Source organism: Mustela lutreola, chromosome 15 (assembly GCF_030435805.1).
Source record: "Mustela lutreola isolate mMusLut2 chromosome 15, mMusLut2.pri, whole genome shotgun sequence".
NCBI classification, from domain to species: Eukaryota; Metazoa; Chordata; class Mammalia; order Carnivora; family Mustelidae; genus Mustela; species Mustela lutreola.
The window spans coordinates 13251016-13267591 of NC_081304.1; the positions used below are offsets into that span (position 1 = coordinate 13251016).

General features: G+C 41.0%; 1 protein-coding gene across 9 annotated transcripts in view; it reads right to left on the minus strand.

The window, feature by feature from the left end:
• Window positions 1-16576, minus strand: part of HELZ (helicase with zinc finger) — a 186075-nt gene that overhangs the window by 142513 nt on the left and 26986 nt on the right. For 8 of the 9 annotated variants that reach the window (XM_059149522.1, XM_059149520.1, XM_059149523.1 and 5 more), the window contains one exon: window positions 16400-16456. The exons of the other annotated variant lie outside the window; for it this stretch is intronic. The gene's annotated coding sequence lies outside the window, so the exon portion shown is untranslated. The remainder of the gene's footprint in view (window positions 1-16399; window positions 16457-16576) is intronic. 9 annotated transcript variants of the gene reach the window in all.

The window sequence follows — 16576 nt, forward strand, 5'->3', positions numbered from 1 at the left end:
AATTAACACCACCTTTCCGTAAAATGATAACATTTGCACCTTCCACAAAGTCAACTTTATGAGACCATTCCTAACACTAAGTTAGTTTTCACTACCTTTATAGGAAAGAAACTTGTTTTAAAATCTATCAATCTTAGTACAACCAAAAAAAAGGGGAAAAAAATGATAAATTAGTCCTAATCAAAATTAAACATTTCTGTCCTCTAAAATCCCACGTTAAAGGAATGAAGAGAAAGATAAAGACTAAGAGAAAATTTTTTGCAAATCACATATCTGGAAAAGGATTTGTATCCAGACATAGAATTCTCAAAACTCAGTAATAGGAAAATAACCAAATTAAAAGCTGGATAAAAAATTTCCACACGCACTCCACAAAAATATGATGATGGCAAATTAGCACATAAAAAGATGTTCAATGGCTTTAGTCATCAGAGAAATGCAAATTAAAACCATGATTAGGCACTACTACTAGATACCTATTAGAATGACTACATTGCAAATATTGATATTATCAGTGATGTGGAATACCAGAACTCTCATACACTGCTAGTGGGAATATAAAATGGTACAGCCACTCCAGAAAAAGGATTGGCAGTTTCTTAAAAAGTTAAACATATACTCACTATATGACCTAGCAATCCCTCTCCCCACAGACAGCAAACCTGGAGAAATGAAAACGTTATGTTCACCCAAAAATCTGTACACAGATGTTTACAGTAGCTCCATTCATAACTGCTAAAAACTGGAAACAATCCAAATGTCCCTTAATGAGTAACGATAGAAAACTACTCAGCAATAAATAAAGAATAAATTTGTAATATATATAATACCTTAGATGAATCTGAAAGACAGAGTAAAGGAGCCCAGTCTCAGAAGTTTAATACTGTATGATTCCATTTGTATTATATTTTCAAAAAGCCAAAACTATAGGGCTGGAAAAATCAGTGGTTGCAGGGGTTATGGGATGGGGATGGATAATTACACAAGGAGAGCATGAGGGAGTTTTTTGGGATGATAATAGCGTGTATCCAGACTGTGGGGAAAGCTACACAAACTAGACGTGTATTAAATTGAAAAAATTTTCTTACCAAAAGAAATAAAGCCACTTTTACAGTATGATAATTTAAAAGTAAAATTTTAAAATCACTTTTAAAATATGAATCGCAATGTCACAATTAACATGTTTTTAAAAACTGTAAAGAAATAGATATGGAAGGGTATGTTAATCAATGGAAAACCTACGCCCATGACCCTTTCCATCCACGTATGTTTCAGAGGCAAGAACGGAGGCTTAGAAAGAAAGTCTCCAAACTGAGCACTCATTGAGCTCACTTGGCATCAAATATAGGATACTTCTGAAGAATTCCATTATCACCAGGTACTTTGTCCAGGACCAAAAGTAAATAATGGAGAAAAATGAAATCAACAGTGCGCCACAAAGGTGCTAGGGAGACAGACCTGGACTAAGACATTTTCAGTAACAGATGATAAAAAGGAAGGTGATTTTTAAAAGAATCATTCTTTTCCCACTGTGGACTTCGTTTTGTAACTGTATGAGAATAACCATCCGACCACCATGAAATCAAGTCATGAAATGTGGTTTACTGGAAAAAAAAAAAAAAAAATCAGTTATCTTCCTTAAATTAACTTTTCTTGTTAATGTAGCTATGTTCCTCTTTTACTTCAAAAGAGCTAAAGCTTATTTGATTACAAACAGACTTCAAAGAAGAAAAATCAACTGGAGCAAACAGCAGGAGCCAATAGTAGTAAAAAAAATTTCTTCAATCTAAACTGAAGAGAATTTCTGTATCTCTATCTTATACACTTGTTCCCATTAGAAACAAACAAACAAAAAATATCTTCCTCATAGGTAACTTGGGTAGAAGGAATCGGACTGCATTTGTCGAGATCTGAGAAGACTGAAGAGCTGTGCTGAACATCTACTCTATCTCTATAACACTATCTACTAACTCTGACAGAAATCACGAACAGCCACACAATCAGGTCTCGATTAGACTCCAAGTTGGCCTTAATTTATTAAGCTATATAAGCAATAAAACCATAGGAAAACTTGAAAGATGCATACAATAAAATACTTTTCTTTACATGACTAACAAAACAAAAAAAAAAAATTTTTTTTTTTTTTAACAAAACAAAAATTTAAACAAAGGAAGAACTGCTAGGAAAGAATTAGAGATTCACTTTTTTTTCTACAAAGTCAATTATTTGCCTTTAATCAGCCTCATGCATTGTTCTTTTCCCAGGAGAAACTCTATTATTCTGAAAACAAGACTCTACTGGAAAGTACATGTATTGTGACAAGAGAGGAAAAGCCAGATTGATACATTATTAAAATAACCCATATGACCTAGCCCCTTGGATTAAGGAAAGCATATGAGAGCATCTCCCCTTCTCCAGACCCAGCAGCCCAGCTGTGGGGAGACAGTGACGCCAGCAGAAGTGTGTTATGCTTCCTCGGGGAACAAAAAGTTCGGAACCATTACTCCAGGGGTAGCACGGTGGTTCTGAAATGCCGGTAAATTAGTGTCCAGGCTCACTACTAGACCTCCAGGCCACCCACGGCCTGTCTAGAGCCTAATTTTCTCACCACGCCTGAAGGGCAGTCAAGCTTCTGAGTCTCTGCCCCTTCCCACCGCCTGAATGTCCTTCCCCTCCTCTCTCTGAACCTAACTCCTAGTCGGTTTTAAATGAATGATCCCAGGCTTAACTTCTCTAAAATGTTCTCCCTCCTAAACCAGCACTACTTCCTACAGAAGGATTGGCCTCTAAATCATCTATTATTTTGAATTAAACATATAAGATGCTTTGGCTGCCCACACAACCATCTTATAAATAGGGTCATATTTTATATCATTGATATCCCCAAGACAACCATTCAATTCACTAACGCCATTCAATAAATGCTTTAATTGAATTTCCCAAAGAGATGGCCTAAAATAACCTGAATGCCAAGCATTCCAAGAACTGAGCTGTCTGTACCAAATTCAGTACTCATCAGAATTCCAAGTCATAAAGAGGAATGCTGTATTATCTTTAAATTTATCTATTTTTATCCAAAACTAGAATCTGCCATGGTTCTATGGGATATATAAGCAAAATATTCTGCAAAGTAAAGAAAGTTTTATTCATTGTACTATATTTAATATTCACCCAGACTTGCATTTTTCTCTAAAACTCTTATAAAATCTCTGAGCATGCAAGAAGCATTAGAAGAGAGACTAAGCCTATTGAGAAGAAAACTAGAAACTAAGATCATCAATCGTATTCCATTATGAGTAATCTCTTTCATGAAGAGGTAAATTTTCCTAAATTCCAGAATGCATGGAATTCAATATAGCAAAGCAAAATGTCTTAAATATGTAAAAGAAACATCCTAATGGACCTTCTACCATCTGTCTTAGTAACTAAAATGATAAAAACAAAAAAAACTAAAAAAAATTTTTTTAAGGATTTTATTTATTTATTTGACAGACATCACAAGTAGGCAGAGAAGCAGGCAGAGAGAGAGGAGGAAGCAGGCTCCCCGCAGAGCAGAGAGCCCAATGCGGGGGCCGATCCCAGGACACCGGAGCCGAAGGCAGAGGCTTTAACCCACTGAGCCACCCAGGTGCCTCCAAAAAACTAAATTTTAAAAGTTGTATCAATAGCTAAAATTGAGGGGGTTTTTCCCATCTATTAATTTGACTTTTCCTGACCCATATTTTTTTTAAGATTTAATTTATTGGGGCACCTGGGTGGCTCAGTGGGTTAAAGCCTCTGTCTTTGGCTTGGGTCATGATCCCAGGGTCCTTCTATCAAGCCCCGCTTCGGGCTCTCTGCTCAGCGGGGAGCCTGCTTCCTCCTCTCAATCTGCCTCTCTCTCTGCCTACTTGTGATCTCTGTCTGTCAAATAAATAAATAAAATTTAAAAAAAAAAAAAAGATTTAATTTATTTATTGGCGAGAGCAAGAAAGAGACAGTGAGAGAGGAAGAGCGGACAGGAGCAGGGAGAAGCAGGCTACCCGCAGAGCACAGAGCCCAATGCGGGGCTCCATCCCAGGGCGCCGGGACCATGACCTAAGCTAATGGCAGTCGCTTAACTAACTGAGCCACCCAGGGCACCCCTGACCCATATTTCAGAACTACCAGCAATTCTGGAGACAGACTTCTTTCAAGAATTCCAAATTATTTCTTAAAAATTTTGAGCCTCCTCCCAAATCATCTAACATGCTTACTAATCAATAAAAATGCATATATCTTAAATCCCATATTTATGAAGCAATCAAATCAAAAGACTGACTTTCTAGAAAAGTTCGCTGCTTACCGAGAAAATTTTACTAAAAACATTTTCTATTCTTTGTATTTCTTTATTTTCCCTTTTAGATTATCTGTGGAGACTTGTAAACACATCATAATCCCAAACAGTTGAGCTTTTTAAACAAAACAAAAATCAATTTTAAAAAAGCCAACTGCGTAATTAAAACAAAATGGTACCACCACCACCACCACCATCATCCTTCTTAAAAGCTGTCTCTAATTTACACCAACAGTCTATGTTCTAAAACTGCATTTTCAAGTCGGTGATTGAAACTCAGTACGGAGTTTCCTACTCCCATATGTAAGAAAAAAACAGTCTTGGTAAGTAAAAAAAAAAAAAAGTAGATTATAAAATAATCCAGTATATAATCCCATTTTATAAAACATGTATTGAATATGTTACATAAAAAGCCAAGATAAGGGGCGCCTGGTTGGCTCAGCTGCTTCAGCGACTGCCTTCCACTCAGGTCATGATCCTGGAGTCCCGGTATCCAGCCGAGCAGGATGCCACTTCTCCCTCTGACCTCCCGCCCTCATGCTCGCTCGCTCTTATTCTCTCTCTCTCTCAAATAAATAAAATCTTAAAAAAAAAAAAAAAGGCCAAGATATGAAACAAAATATCAAAAGTGACTATCTTCTTTCCCAAAACCCTTAGCTCCAGTCTAATCTAACTATGAGGAAAATTATCAGACAAACCCAGACTCTGTAACACTCTATGAAATACCCGACCAAGGCCTGGGTGGTTCAGTCAGTGACGTGTTGGACTCTTGGCTTTGGCTCAGGTCCTGATCTCAGAGTCGTGAGAAGGAGCCCCTCGAAGGGCTCTGCACCCAGCGTGGAGCCGGCTGGGGATTCTTTTTCTCCATCTCCCTCTCCCCGACCCCTGGTGCACTTTCTCTCAAATAAATAAATCTTCAAAAAAAAAAAAAAGGAAGGAAAAAGAAGGAAGGGAGGAAGGGAGGGAGGGAGGAGAGAAAGAAGGAAAGACCAGGACTCTTCAACAATGAACTCTGAGGGGCGCCTGGGTGGCTCAGTGGGTTAAAGCCTCTGCCTTCGGCTCAGGTCATGATCCTGGAGTCCTGGGATCGAGCCCCACATCGGGCTCTCTGCTCTGTGGGGAGCCTGCTTCCTCCTCTCTCTCTCTGCCTGCCTCTCTGCCTACTTGTGATCTCTGTCAAACAAATAAATAAAATCTTTAAAAAAAAAACAAAACAAAACAACAACAACAAAAAAAAAAACAATGAACTCTGAATAACGGTCATAGCCCAGGAAACATGAAAACCATGTTCGACATGGATCCTGGATAGATCTTTGAACAGAAAAACTAGGAAAATCCAAATAAAATCTGGTTATTAATTAACACTAATGTTCCAATGAAGGTTTCTTAGATTTGACAAATGTACCACAGAAATGTACGACATTAACAATGGGAGAACTACCTCTTAGGAAAATTTTGACTTGCAAAAGAGAAATAACAGGAACAGTGACTGTGAATTAGAATATTTACCCTGATTTTAGATAAGCAGCAATCTCCACTTAAGTATAAACTAAAAGAAAAACAATAAAAAAAAACAATGGGAAAAACTGGATAAAGTACATGAGAACTCTGGCCTACATTTACAACTTTGCTGTCAATCTAAAATTATTCCAAAATTTTAAGTTTATTTAAAAATTAGTTAAGTGAGCGCTCCTGGGTCTCAGTCGTTAAGCGTCTGCCTTCAGTTCGGGTCATGGTCTCATGACCCTGGGATCAAGCCCCACATCGGGCTCTCTGCTCTGCAGGAAGCCTGCTTCTCCCTCTCCTACTCCCCTTGCTTGTGTTCCCTCTCTCGCTGCGTCTCTCTCTGTCAAATTAATAAATAAAATCTTGATTTTTTTAAGGACTTTATTTATTTGACAGAGAGAAATCACAAGTAGGCAGAGAGAGAGAGGGAAGTAGGCTCCCCACCGAGCAGAGAGCCTGATGCAGGATCGATCCCTTGAGATCATGACCTGAGCAGAAGGCAGAGGCTTTAACACACTGAGCCACCCAGGTGCCCCAATAAATAAAATCTTAAAATAATAATAACAATAAAGTAAAAAATTAATAAAGTGGGTATCTCTGGTGGATTATGGATTTTTCTATTCAGCAGCATTTTTCAGCAAGCAACATGCTTCACTGTCACTGAAGGCAGCTATGCTGACCACTATGTCACCAACACTGGACCATGCTTCACTGTCGTGAAAAACAGAAAGGGGAGGAGTAACTATTTTAGATTTTAAAAAAACTAAACAAGTGCCTGGGTGGCATGGTCAGTTAAGTGTCTCAACTCTTGGTTTCAGCTCAGGTCATGATCTCAGGGTCCTGGGATCATCCCCTCCAACAGGCTCCAAGCTCTGCTTGGGTTTCCCTCTCTTTCTCTCTCTGCCCCTCCCCCAGCTCTCACATGCTCTCTCAAATAAACAAATAAAAATTAAAAAAAAAAACTAAAGAGACACAGTAACCTAAAGAAATAAAATACATTTTGGGGACAAATGGGGAAACATCCATAGACTTGATATCTGATAGTAAAACCCTTAGCATTACTGAATTCTTAGGTGTGATAATGATATAATGTTTATGAAGAAAAATGTCCTCATACTTTAGAGATACAGTTGACCATCAGGTTGCTGACCCCCATGATGTCAAAAATCTGTGTATAACTCTTACTCCCCAAAAACCTTACTCCTAATAACCTAGTGCTGACCAGAAGTCTTACTGCTAACAGTCAGTTAATGCATACTTTGTATGTTATACAATGTACTCTTAGAATTAAGTAAACTAGAGAAAAGAGATTATTAAAAAAATCACAAGTGGGGCGCCTGGGTGGCTCAGTCGGTTAAGCTTCTGCCTTCGGCTCAGGTCATGATCCCAGAGTCCTGGGATCGAGCCCCACATCGGGCTCACTGCTCAGCAGGGAGCCTGCTTCTCTCTCTGACTCTGCCTGCCACTCTGCCTGCTTGTGTGCTCGCTCGCTCTCTCTCTCTCTGACAAATAAATAAATAATAAAATCTTTTTTTAAAATAAAAATAAATATAAGATTTACAAGAGGGGTGCCAGGGTGGCTCAGCCATTAGGCAGCTGCCTTTGGCTCAGATCATGATCCCAGTCCTGGGATGAAGCCCTGCATCAGGCTCCCCGCTCAGGGGGAAAGCCTGCTTCTCCCTCTCCCACTCCCCCACTATGTGTCTCTCTCTGTCAAATAAATAAATAAAATTTAAAAAAAAAAAAAAAAAGAATCACAAGAGGGACAGCTGGCTGGCTCAGTCAAGTAGAGCATGCCAGTCTCGATCACAAGCTCTATGCTGAGTGTAGAGATTACTTAAATAAATAAATCTTTAAAAAAAAAGAAGGGGGCGCCTAGGTGGCTCAGTGGGTTAAAGCCTCTGCCTTCGGCTCAGGTCATCATCATCAAGCTCTCTGCTCAGCGGGGAGCCTGCTTCCCCGTTTCTCCCTTCCTCTCTCTCTGCCTACTTGTGATCTCTGTCTGTCAAATAAATAAATAAAATATTAAAAAAAAAAAAAGTAGAAGAAGAAGAAGAAAGAAGAAAGAAAAGAAAAAAAAAAGAAGGAAGAAGAAGGGACAGAGAATACGTTTACTCTACTGTAAACACTCCATGTATAAATGGACCTGCATAATTCAAACCCATATGAATGAAGTACCATCCAACATGTCTGCCACTAACTTTCAACTGGCTCTGGGAAAAAAAAAAAAAAAAAACTTCTATTGAGAGAAAGTAAATTAGGGCAAATGCTAACAACTGAATGTTGACTATACCAGTCTTTCAACTTTCCTATACGCATAAACATTTCTATGAAATAAATAAAACTAATGGTTTTCTTTAACTTAAAAAAAGTGATTTGAAACCCAAACTAATCCAGGGGTACCTGGGTGGTTAGGTCAGTTAAGCATCCAACTCTTGGTTTCAGCTCAGGAAATGATCTCAGGGTGTGAGATCAACTCCAAGGTGGACTCTGGGTGTGGAGCCTGCTTGAGATTCTCTCTCCCTCTACCCCTCTTCCCCCACCCCTGCCCACCATCTCACTCGCACATGCACTCTCCCCCAAAAAGAAAAAACAAACCAGAAAATAACAAGTGTTGGTGAAGATGTGGAGAAACACATTGCTAGTGGCACATAAAATGATGCTACTACTATGGAAATAGAATCAGTATGGTGATTCCTCAACAAATTAAAAACAGAATTACCACAGGACCCAGCAATTCCACTTCTGGGTTAATTCCCAAAAGAACTAAAAGCAGGGACTCAAACAAATACTTGTATATCCATGTTCATAGCAGCATTATTCACATTGGCGGAAAGGTGGAAGCAACCCAAGTATCTATTAACAGATGAATGGAGGGGCGCCTGGGTGGCTCAGTCCATTAGGCTCCTGCCTTCCGCTCAGGCCATGATCCCAGGGTCCTGGGATTGAGCCCAGGGTGGGATTCCCTGCTCAGCAGGGAGACTGCTCTCCCTGTCCCCTGCTCATGCCCTCTCTCTCAAATAAATAAATAAAATCTTTAAAAAAAAAAAAAATGAATGGATTAAAAATGTGCCGTTTACATAAAATGGCTTATTATTTAGCCTCAGAAAGCAAGGAAATGCTGACATATGCTATAATATAGGTGAACCTTGAAGACATTATGCTAAGTGAAAAAGAGGCAGACACAAAAGGACAACGTCTGACTGTACGTACAGGAGGGACCTAGAATACCCAAATTCATTGTGAGATAAAGTAGAATGCTGGTTGCCAGGGGCTTGAGGGAGGGGGAAATGGAGAGGTGCTGTTTAATGGGTACAGAGTTTCAGTTTGGGGCAATGAAAGAGTTTTGGAGACGGATGGTGGGGACAGTCCCACAATAATGTGAATGTACCTCCGGCCACTGACCTGTATGGCTAACATGGTAATTTTACGCCTGTTTAGCCAAAATTTCTACAGAAAACACACACACAAGTCTTGATACCCTCCTTATAAGCACTGAGGCCCATATCCTAATCCAGATGCAAACCTAAGGACTCCTTACTGCCCATTTCCCAGTATGCCCCACCACTGAGGAACTGAGAGCTCAGAGCCAGATCCAAAGGTGGAAAATTAGTCCCACTACATAAATTCAGAAAAGCCAAAACATGGGTGCAAGTCTAGAGCAGTTGGCTAGAGGCAGGCTAGGGAGGAGAAGGCAAAGGCAGAAAGCAGAGACTCTCTCAGGACAGAGGAGCTGATGAGACTAGTAAGGACAGCACAGTTGGTGAGAACTGGGAATAATGGAAAGGACAGATCAGAGAAGAGAATTTTCTGGGATAAGGGAAGGGAAGTGGAGGAAAAGGTAAAAGAGAATTCTAAGAAGGGGATTCATTGAAGAAGGGATTCTGCCCAAGTGTCAGCAGAAAAATAACTTCTTTCCATTGAGGCAGTCATTTGTATCCAAAGAAACCAAGAAAAGTGATAATATCAAGCCTATGATAAGTCAGGAGGAAAAATATTTTCCTATGAAAGACTACAACTGGGGCGCCTGGGTGGCTCAGTGGTTAAAGCCTCTGCCTTCGGCTCAGGTCATGATCTCAGGGCCCTGGGACAGAGCCCCACATCGGGTCTGCTTCCCCCTCTCTCTCTCTCTGCCTGCCACTCTGCCTACTTGTGATCTCTCTCTGTGTGTCTAATAAATAAGTAAAATCTTTAAAAAAAGAAAAAAAAGAGTATACAGGCTTAAAAACAGATCTGCCTAAATTTCAATTCTGGCATTGCAACCAGAGACAATCTACATAAAAATTTGCCTTGATCTCCAAATCTGTAAAATAGGAATAATAACAATCTCCACCTCCCAGGACTCTTGCAAGAATTAAAATAAATTGAATTATAAAAGTACTCAGAACAGGGACGCCTGGGTGGCTCAGTGGGTTAAAGCCTCCGCCTTTGGCTCAGGTCATGATCCCAGAGTCCTGGGATCAAGCCCCACATTGGGCTCTCTGCTTGGCAGGGAGCCTGCTTCCTCCTTGCTCTCTGCCTGCCTCTCTGCCTACTTGTGATCTCTGTCTGTCAAATAAATAAATAAAATCTTTTTTTTTAAAAACTGACATCTTTAAAAAAAAAAAAAGTACTCAGAACAGTGCCTGGCCCACTATAATAAAAGCATTAGCTCACAGGACGCCAGGATGGCTCAGACGCTGAGCATCTGCCTATGACTCAGGTCATGATACCAGACTCCTGGGTTCGAGCCCCGAATAGGGCTCCCTGCTCAGCGGGGAGCCTGCTTCTCCCTCTCCCACTCCCTGCTTACGCTCCCTCTCTCACTGTGTCTCTCTCTGTCAAATAAATAAATAAAATCTTTGGGGGGAACAAAAGCATTAGCTCACAAATCTAGAATATGAGCTCCATGGGAGCTGGGATTTTGTCTATTTTGTTCACTGCTGAAGCCCCAGGTTCCTGACATAAGTATGTGCTGAAAAATAAAAATTTGTTGAATGAGATATTTTATGCCAGCAACACAGAATCCCAAAGTAAAACAGCACTACCTTTTTGTTATTACTGACAACTAAAACCTGCATCAGTTTAGCTTCAAAGTTTAGAGTTCATAGAGCATTGGGGGTTTTTTAACACCTATCTTAGCTCAGGTGATTCTGCAAAGCTGGTATCATTTATCTCCATATCACAGACAAACCAAGAATCAAAAGACTTAAGTGATTTGCCCAAAACACAAAATCTGAGGCAGAACATAATTCTGGAAGTTAATCCTACTTCTTTTCCCTCTAGACCATACCCACGTAGCTCAAAACATACCCTACGAAACTGTTCAAATTCTCCCTACCTGCAAATGCACCAAGTTCAAGGTTACCAACACACTTCATCTTCCCATTTACTTTAAAGTAACTGATAGGGGGGCGCCTGGGTGGCTCAGTGGGTTAGAGCCTCTGCCTTCAGCTCGGGTCATGATCCCAGGATCTTGGGATGGAGCTCTGCATCCGGCTCTCTGCTCAGCAGGAAGCCTGCTTCCCCCTCTCTCTCTGCCTGCCTCTGCCTACTTGTGATCTTTCTCGTCAAGTAAATAAGTAAAATTATTTAAAAAAATAAAAAATAAAGTAACTGATGGGGAGGGAAGAAACATGACATAACACAAACAACTGTTCGAGTCGGGCAATGGGTACCGCGGGACTGATTATACTCTTTTTCCACTTCATGTGGAACCTTTGAAAGGTTCCATAATAAAAAATTTTAACTAAGGGGCGCCCGGGTGGCTCAGTCAGTTAAATGTCTGTCTTTGGCTCAGGTCATGATCCCTGTGCCCCACGTGGGGCTCTGCCTCCCCGACTCCCTCTGCTCCTCCCCCTCCCTTGTGCTCTCTCTCAGACACATAAAATCTTTTTTAAAAAATTTTTCGAGGGCACCTGGGTGGCTCAGTGGGTTAAGCCGCTGCCTTCGGCTCAGGTCATGATCTCAGGGTCCTGGGATCGAGTCCCACATCGGGCTCTCTGCTCAGCGGGGCAGGGAGCCTGCTTCCCTCTCTCTCTCTCTCTCTGCCTGCCTATCCATCTACTTGTGATTTCTCTCTGTCAAATAAATAAATAAAATCTTAAAAAAAAAAAAAAAAAAAATTTTTTCGAAAAGAAATTTTCCAAAAGATAAAGTCCTCATTCTGCAACATAAACTCTGCCACTTCCAGCTTCTACTGAGCACATCCCAGTGTGAGGAAAACACGCCACGTGAGAATCTTCAGCACTTTGCAGTGAGAGGCAGGGACGAGAACACCGGACTGGGAATCGGGAAGCTTCCTTCGTGCTTGGCTTTACTAAGCAGGAGACCTCACTGGTTCCTCTAGTACCTCTGGGCCCCAAACTTCCTCCTCTGTTCCTTCTAAGATTAAAATTCTGATTTCAGCTTTCTCCTTACTCCCTGAACTCAACAAACAAAACCAAATTCATCTTTCCTCTATTCCAAACCCCGAAGACCTGTTCTTCCTCCTGACTTCCCTATTCCTGATGCCTAATTCTGCCAGCCGCCTGAGCATGCACACCTCAACATCATCTCTGACTTGAGACATGGAACTGACTGTTCCCTTCCCCTCCTATCTAATCAGTTACCACGTCTCTCTGCTCAGCCTCCAAAATATCTCCTTAATCCACTAACTCCTCTTCATCCCCAATGCCACAGATTCAATTCAGTCCCTCATAACCCCTTACTTGGACTACTACCATGAATACAACTGAAGTCCCTCTCTTGGGCGCCTGGATGGCTCGGTCAGTTAAGCGTCTGCCTTTGCCTTGGGTCATGATCCCGGAGTCCCAGGAGTCCCAGGATTGGGCCCCACATCAGGCTCCCCACTCAGGTGTTAAGTCTACTTCTCCCTCTGACCCTCCCCTCTCTCATGCTCTCTCGCACGCTCTGTCTGTCTCTCTCTCTCTCTCTCTCAAATAAGTAAAATCTTTAAAAAACAAACAAACAAAACCCTCTCTATCTCTCCTCACTGCCAATCCATCTTACTCATCAGTCTGGCACTTAAGACCCTCCAAAACTCAGTCCCAACCTCTTAGCCGTCTCAACATCCACTATGTTCCCTTATGCATCCCAGGGTCCAAGTGGTTTGGACATGCAGTTTCCTGAGGTCAACCTCATTTCCAACACCAGTCCCCCACCTCTGCTCAAGCTCTCTTTCTCTCCAGAATGCCCTCTTCTTCCCTCTGCTTCTCATCTTCAAGGTGATGCCATTTAAATACCACTTCTTCAGCTGAAGTGTTTCTTTATTTCCCCAAGGGGGCAGTATAACACCCTCTCCTTAACCACTAAGCACTGGGGCTGAACCTCTTTTATAGCACCTATTAGTCCTTTCATTTTCTGGTGCCTTTAATCTCCCTACTAGATAATTCGTTCCTTGTCAGTAGGAAATACGTCTTACTCATCTTTGTATTCCTCAGAACAGAGCTTCTCAAAGACTGTGCAAAGGCACAGTGGCAAGTTAAAGATGTTCCAGGCTGTAATCAACCCTCCAAGCAGTCACAAAGGGCCTTCAGCAGCCAGAGCAGAGTCCCCACCAGTCAAGTCGCAAGCATTCTCCAGTCTAACCCTCTCCCAACTGAGCTATCTCGGCCAGCCCTCAAGCATTCTCAAGTAGGCTCCTCCTTCAACCAGGTACACACTGCAATGATAACTTGGACACACTCAGAGGACGCAACACAGCACCCTGTACACAGTGGATGCCCAATAAACAGTTGCTGAACTGAAGTGAGAATAACCCATGTGTTCCCTTTCAACCACTACCTCCAAGATCACTTACCATCTAGACCTCTTTGAACGTTTCCACTGAATGTGTTCTGGTTATCTTTTTAATAACCACTGGTTTATTAGCTGGCTACACTTGCCTTACCATCCAAAGCTCACATCAACACCGTAGTGCATAAAATAACAGAGGATATGCACAAACAATGCACCACAAAGAGACTCAAAGTAAAATTCAACATTACAGAACAAAGAAATGCAATGCCACTTTACACTACTAAATGAGCAAAAACTTTTTATGAAAAACTGTATTTCTCTGTCCAGCTCTGGCAAAACAGGTATATCCCTTTATCTGTTAGAAGTAAAAACTGGTACAACGTTCTTGAAAAGCTGTATGGCAACATATACAAAAAGCCATAAAAACATTCATCCCATTTAACACAATACACTCAGAAATGTACCCTAGAAATATAATTAGTGAAAAAAATAAAACCAGTAGTATGTACAATAATGCAAAGTATTAAGTGAAAACCAGGGAGCAACATAAATACCTAACACTGAAAGAATTAGGTAAATTGTGGGAGCATGACTTCATGAAATATTTTGCAGCCTTTCCTACAAGAGCACCTGGGTGGCTCATTCGATTAAGCATCTGACTCTTGATTTTGGCTCGTGACTCCGGGCTGTGAGATCGAGCCCCAGGTCAGGCTTCACATGAATGGGAGTCTGCTCCTCTCCCTCCTCCTCTGCCCTTCCCCGTGCCTACATGTGTGCACACACTGTCTCTCCAACAAATAAATCATATAGCATAAGCATATAGGGGCACCTGGGTGGCTCAGTGGGTTAAGCCTCTGCCTTCGGCTCAGGTCATGATCTTGGGGTTCTGGGATCGAGCCCCGCATTGGGCTCTCTGCTCAGCACGGAGCCTGCTTCCTCCTCTCTCTCTGCCTGCCTGTCTGCCTAGTTGTGATCTCTGTCAAATAAATAAATAAAATCTTAAAAAAAAAAAAAGCAAGCATATAAATTTAAATTGTGGCACCTATAACATGGAAACGTTCCATGATCTAGTAAGTAGAAAAAATTCAAATTACATGTACCATAATTAACATGAGTAAAAAATACACATATGTGTATATACATACCTATATATGCTTACATATAAAACTATGTATTTTAATGGAAAACAAAACAAAAAATCAACCATTTTAGGGTAATAATCTAAATATCTTAACAATTTATTTAATAGGCATTCTTCTGAAATTTTTTTTAAAGATTTATTTATTTATTTATTTGACAGAGAATGAGAGAGAGTGAGCATGAGAGGGGGGAAGGTCAGAGGGAGAGAAGCAGACCCCTTGCTGAGCAGGGGTGTCCCGATGCAGGACTCAATCCCCAGACTCCAGGATCATGACCTGAGCTGAAGGCAGTCGCTCAACCAACTGAGTCACCCAGGTGCCCTATTCTCCTGAACTTTTTAAAAAGAAAGTTCTGCTATATTGAGGAAACAGAGGGGTTCCATGATACAAGCTTGGCAGAGCCTCAAGAAGAGGCTCACCCCTCCCTTTTACAGTTCATTTTGGCCTTAACTGAGAACTCTCATGCATTCCTTATCACAATGACCTCTTTATGACACCCTCAGACCCCCACTTTCCAAGGCCAACAAACCACCTCAACTGTTTTCAACTCCCAAATCATGCAAAACAATAACATAAACTCTAAAACAAAGAATGCCTACAACTGTGTGTTACTTTAGCAATCAGCAAATAGCCAAGCCCAAATTCAATTATAAACCCTGAAAGTATATAGTACTGTCACATTAAGGTTTCCAGGATTCTCAAAGCCAACTTGCTGAGTAGTGGACTATACCAGAATTAAAAAGCAGTATGGAATCACAGACAAATCAAGGAACTAAGGGCCAGGAGACCAAGGTACAGTTAAAAAGAAAAAAGAAAAGTTACTTTAACTACAAAGAAGTTGGGTAAAAAGCAGCTGGCCGTGTCTCAGGAGTCTCATGCAGTCAGAGTCCGTAAGCCAGGACAGCAAGTCATTTTATTAAATATTAAAACATATCAAAACATAATTTTTAGCATTGATGTCCCACAAGGATGCCATTAAAGCAGTCTTCTCATTGTTTTTTCTGTATTATCACCATTGTCTAAGTTTAATAATGAAAGACCAAGATACAATAATGGACCAAAAAACTTAGTTACTGTGAATCAGAAATAATAGAGACTACATTGCTTTTCTTAGAAGGGCATTTCAGCAAAAGATAAATAATTTGAAAGACTAATAAATAGAACCATTAGGAAAAAAGTTTAACCTTGTGTTTCTATTGCTGTGTTCTCAGTATCTAGACTCAGTATCAAAAATGCAGATATATATGATCATTCATGACAATACACACGCAGCAGATACCAGGGTAAACAAACTATTCATACTTAACCAAGTTCATCAGAGCACAGGGTGATTACCACTCAGAATGTTGACACAAAAACTGAAGGGCCTCTCAAGATCCAATCATATGCAGATCGGATGAGCCCCTATGTGGTTACTCATTCAGAACAAGAGTGGAAGATTAACCCACCCTCACTTCTCTCCAAACAAACTCCCACAAAGCGGCAAACAGTCTCTTCTGTTCAGCGTCATCCAGTCTGTTCCAGGAGTGGCCAATTCCATCCATCGGGACCAGCATCCTCAGGTTTCCTCCATCTCACTACTGCTCAGCATCACCGGCACCCCCCCCCCACCTTATTCTTTCTGGACGGAATCACCCTCTAGATTAAGCCTCTCTTGTTGCCTTCTCAGGCATTACCAAGGTCTTGTTTTCTAAATAAAGCTCTCCTAAACCTTACTCACCTGCAGTTCACTGCACTGGGGATCACCCAAATAGCCCATCAGAGCTCTTTATAATTTCTGAAAGAGAGAAAAGGAAGCTTTTAAATACATAGTAGAAAACACCTTTGCTGATGTATCAGTTCTGAAGCACTTGTATCCAGTATTCACGGCATATGGTCTTTTGGTCCATAGTATTTC